This window comes from Rattus norvegicus, chromosome 11 (assembly GCF_021556685.1).
Source record: "Rattus norvegicus strain SHRSP/BbbUtx chromosome 11, alternate assembly SHRSP_T2T, whole genome shotgun sequence".
In the NCBI taxonomy this organism is placed as follows: Eukaryota; Metazoa; Chordata; class Mammalia; order Rodentia; family Muridae; genus Rattus; species Rattus norvegicus.
Genome location: NC_141544.1, coordinates 40,227,388 through 40,232,757, shown reverse-complemented (window position 1 = coordinate 40,232,757; position 5,370 = coordinate 40,227,388). Strand labels below are relative to the sequence as shown.

Genomic DNA, 5,370 nt, shown 5'->3' with positions numbered 1-5,370 from the left:
TTCTTTTTTTTTTTTTTTTCCCCCGGAGCCGGGGACCGAACCCAGGGCCTTGCGCTTCCTAGGCAAGCGCTCTACCACTGAGCTAAATCCCCAACCCCAACAGTTCTTGATATCACACGCCTCATATGATCCATTTGAAACCATAGAGAATGACATCGTTTTGTGTGTCACTGTTCCAAGAGACAAAACAAATTTGAACAGCTAAAACATTTGAAAAATGCACCAAGCTTATGACGTCTCAAACAAAACTTTAATTTCCTGTACATACTCCTGTCAAATGACATTATTTCCTCTACACCACTTTTGCAAACTGGTCTTCTATTTCCTTGCCTTTGACCTAGATCGGCTACGAGACATACATAAGGATCTGAGGAGGCTTGTGATTTCTCTCACAAGACAGAGACCTTTCTCTTCTCCTATATCTAGAATGTGACCTGCTCCGGCTTTGAGAAAAGCTTCTTCTTGGGGATCTGTGCCAAGGTGGAAGACTCCTCCAGCAGTAATCATCTCAAGGACGACCTCAAGAGGGAGGCGGCCATGATTCCGACTTCTCTTTTCACCATTGGACAGTTCCACTCTTACAAGGCAGCCACATGGTGTTCTTCCAGCTAGCTCTCAGACAGCATCAGCAGCATCTCGGGGATCCTCAGATTCGATGAAAGCAAAACCAGGAGGGTTTCTAGCCACCCACATACTTTGGAGTGGTCCATAATAGCCAAAAGTCGGTTCTAATTCAGTCTTGTTCCCATTGTTTCTAAGATTACCTACATAAACCTTACAGTCTGAGGGACAGGAGTTACAATGCATTTCAAGATCCTGGATTCAAAAGGTAGAAGCTCAAATTCTAACGCTTGGACAGGCCCACTTTCTTCCCTCTGACTCTGCTCCCACAGATGCTCTCGGTACTGTGGCATCCATGAAATGGCTGGTCTTGGTCTTTCGAAGACCATGCTCATGTTCAAGCCTTTCTGCCCCTACTGCTTGTTCTCCTTTCCTATTTATTTCACTAGATACAGAAAGAGGTTTGGTAAGGTTTCCCCTTATGATTGTGGATTCCACCCCTCCCCCACTCCCCCCACACCCTGTCTCTGTCTCTGTCTCTGTCTGTCTGTCTCTCTCTCTCATATTACCATTGTGTCATAGATTTTGAATCTATGATAATAGAAGGCCAAATTTAGTATAATTTGGTTTCACAGTGAGTTGGCTCGTTACTGTGATGTGTTGCTTTACGTTGCATAAGTCTTCTGGACTCAAAGTACACTCTGTATGTTGGTGTTCTTAACCACAAGTCTTTTCTTTATGTAGCTTTAGTAGGTATCTTAGCCAATTCAGGTTGCTGTTTCAAGGAAACATCAATTATGCGTGGGAGGCATAAATGACAGGGATTTAGTTCCCTCTTTTGGGAACTGAAAGTTTGAGATCATGTTCCTGGGATTGTTGGGTTTGGTGAGGGTCCTTTATTCATAGTCTCCCCCTCAAGGTGGCAAAAGGGATCGATAACTATAGGTTTTTGTGGTAGTTTGAATGAGAAATGTTGCCCTGGGCTCAGGGGTTTGCACACCTGGCCCATGGTTGTTGTTTGGGGAGGTTTAAGAGGTACCAGTTGCTGGCGAAAGTGTCATATGATCAGTGCTTCACACCCCTACTGTCTTGTCTTTCCCAACATGATGTACTATATTCTCAAGCTATGAGTCAGAATAAATCCTTCCTTTAAACATTTTATTTACTTTTAAATTAGGTGCATGTGTTTGTCTGCATGTGGACATTCAAGTGAGTTCATGCATTCAGGGATTCAGGCCAGAGGCATTAAATCCCCCTGGAGCTGGAGTTATGGGAGGTAGTGAGCCACCAAACATGAGTGCTGAGAACCAAGCTCAGGTATCCTGGAAGAGATAAACCCCAAGCCATCTTACTCGCTCCTAAACCCTTCCTACGTTGAGTTGCTTCTATGGAGGATTTTGTCACAGCAGCAAGAAAAGTAACTCTGCATAAAATCAGAGGGGGAACCTTCCCTGTTGTCTATGGGGACATTTTACCTGTGTCTCATCATTCATAACGACTGGGTCATATGACTCTTTGAAGTCAGTCATCTGCAAAATGGCAAGAGACTATCACAGCACTGGTCTTGTCCAATCAAGACTCATCTAGAATGGGAACATTCTGGTGAGCGGGTAGATCATGGCAAATACTTTTCAGATGCTATCATGTTATATCTCTTAAGGCATCAGGAAGGCGAGACAGGAGGCACACACTCTCATGTTGATTAATGGTGAATATTGTTATTTCAACACTCCCACTGCTGTCTATGATCATAGGTTCAAAATCTATGACATAAACGGTAATGAGAGAGAGAGAGAGAGAGAGAGAGAGAGAGAGAGAGACTAAAACATACATGCGTGCGCACATGCGCGTGCACGCACGCACACACACACACACACACACACAGAGAGAGAGAGAGAGAGAGAGAGAGAGAGAGAATCTGTAATCACAATAGGAGACTTTACCAAAGATATGATTTTAGCTCATGCGTTCAGTGGAAGTGTGGCTAAATCTACAAAAGGACAAGAGAGATGAATGAATGTTTAAGGAAGAATAAGAAAGGAAGAATTGTCTCAACCACTTACTGATACTGTAAATAACCTATATACTACATAAAATTATTTAATGTTTATAAGTCATACACAATTATTATGGGGAGTGAGTGTATAAATGAGCATTCACGATGTGGGGCATAGCCATGGCAAGGTCCCCAAAGCTTCAGACTCATGGGAATAATTAGGTTTTCTCTAGGTCAGGCTCATAGGAATGCCAAGACCTTCCCCTTAGTAAGGATATTGACAATATGTGCAGAAAGTATCAAACACAGTTTCCTCCTTTGATTGCCTGAGATTGCTTCCCTACAGAGACATCTTATCTAGATTGGATAGCCCACCATTTTGTTCAGCTATGTATAATAAGCATGCTGAGTTTCCAGCTTGCCGGACCATCTTCACCAGAGTGCACAGCCCAGCCAACCCCAGCTTCTCTGTATGTGTGCCTGCCCTTCCTTCATTTCCCATCACCCCAGTCAGGTCAGTACCAATGCCATGCAGGTTAATGCCAACTGTGATATTAATAACTCTTGGCTCACAGATTGTGTTGACTGCCTTGCACACCAACAGAAATTCTTAGCTTGGCCAAAAATCAGTAAGGCTTCTGAAATTTCTAGGTCCACCTAGCATTTATAAAATCCAGTTTTAGCCAACAATATTGCAAAGTCGATTTAACAAAACTCTTATATTAAAACTCTTTTATGTCTAATCACCCTCCCTTCATAGCTGACTTTGGTCCTCATCCTCCACCATCTCACCAGTGATGCCAATCAACCTAGTTTGTCTTCAACCAGGATCCTGTTAGGGCAGTTCAGATAGACTCTCCCTCACCCTGATCCCATTATGCATCATCATTCTGTATCTCGGCCATTAATTTACACTTGTTCATTTGTTGTTCAGAGTAAGCCTCGTCTCCTCCTATGCCAAACCCTGTAACCATGCTTCCTCTATCCAGCACCAAGGTCCTGACCAAAGTCTTTGCTTGTTTTAGGGAGTGTCATCAAACAGTTGTTTTCCTCAATATTGTCATTTGATCTTCAGCCACCCTTTGAAATGGGGTGTCAGGCCACCACGAGACTCAGAGATTCCCTACAAAGGCTTACACGACCAGGAACAATTCAGATTTAGATCAGTATAGTAAAAGGAGAATACAAATCCATGTTCAGGAGAACACAAAATCATGGAAAGAAAAGGCACCTGTCTAAATGACACAAACTCCAGTGTTGAAGCCTTCTTTCCGTGAAATCACATACTGTGTACTTAGTCCCCTAGAAATGAGTTGAGACAATGCACACACACAACATACACACACAGTATTGTTTGCAGGAAGCTCACCTGAGCCTACAAGTCCATGTTTGTTCCCTGAAGGTCTTCCACATAGACTGTCTACAGCCACCGTAGCACTAGACTCCTAGCAGGTGTTTACCATCAATCACATTGTTTGCCAAACTGTCCAGACAAACCAGTATAGTTTGGCTCAAGGGTCTCGGTGTATAAAACACCCTCAGCTCTCAGAACATTCTAGCAGTTCATGGTTCAGGAACTAGCCATGGGCCATGAAAACAAGCCCAACTTGGGGATGTGCTAGATTTGAGTAGCTCAGACCTGTGGAGTTAACTCTTTCCTGTGCATCAAGATATTGTTGACGTGCTCATTATGCAGATGAAGTATAATAGAAATTCAGTGATTCACTTCGTCACTCTTTCTTGTTGTTGGGACAAAATAACCCAGCAAAAGCAACTTAATGGAGAAAGGATTTATTTTGGCTTACAGTTACAGGGTATAGTCAGTCCATTGTGGTAGTGAGGTTATGGCAACAGGAACACGAGAGGACTGGTCGCATGCTGCCTACATTCAAGAAGTAAGGAACAAAGGCTTCTGCTCAGTTTATTTCCTTTTTTAAATTCAGTCTAGGTTTCTCAGCCTAGAGAATGTTGCCATTTCAGAATGGGGTGGCCCTTTCTACCTCAGTTCACCTAATAAAAATCATCCTTCACAGGCATGCATGGAGGTTCATCTCTGAGGTGGTCCTAGAGCTCATCAAGTTGACAGCTGAGATTAACAATCATAGTGCTCTTCAAAGATAATGAAAAAAAATGGCAGAGCTCCATCCTCACATCTGTGTATCAAAGCATGAGCTAGAAATTGTTATGAGACGATGCCAAGTTAGCTCAATATGTGCAGTCACTTGTCAATAGCAGAAGAGCTAGTCTGAATTGTTCTGTATTTTGCAGTAAAATGATTAATGAGAGGAGACTTGTAGAGGGCCGCAATAACATTCGCCACCGCTAGATGGCGCTGGCTTCCACTGCGCCCCACATGGAAGGCCAGGATAGCCTCCGCCATTACAAGATGGCGCCAGCCTTCGCCGCGCCAGCCGACTTCCTTTCAGGAAGTTAACTGTGTGCGCATGTGCAAGAGTGCCTTCGTGCCAGGTCTTTGCCCACTCCGGGGCGTGCCTATGAGATCATGGGTAAGCAACCAATCAGGGGTGGACACGCCACATTAGGGTGTATATAAGCAGCGCCATTCTGGGGCTCGCTCTCTCCTCTTCAAGATGTAATAAATGCTTTGCTGCAGAAGGATCCTGGTGTCCGCGCGTCGTTCTTGCTGGCGAGACGTTGGGCGCGAGACAGAGACTCATACTCCTAATTTATGATGGCTCAAGAAAAGTTATCCAAGGGAATTATTTAGAATCCATGTAAATAGCACCAGTGTCTTACATTTTAGATAGAAGAGAATGGAGCTATCAAGCAAACAATGAAGAAGCAATGCCAGC

General features: G+C 43.8%; 1 pseudogene; it reads right to left on the bottom strand.

The window, feature by feature from the left end:
* Positions 1 to 318: 318 nt before the first annotated feature.
* Positions 319 to 807, bottom strand: Srsf3-ps7 (serine and arginine rich splicing factor 3, pseudogene 7; annotated as a pseudogene).
* Between the last annotated feature and the right edge of the window lie 4,563 nt (positions 808 to 5,370).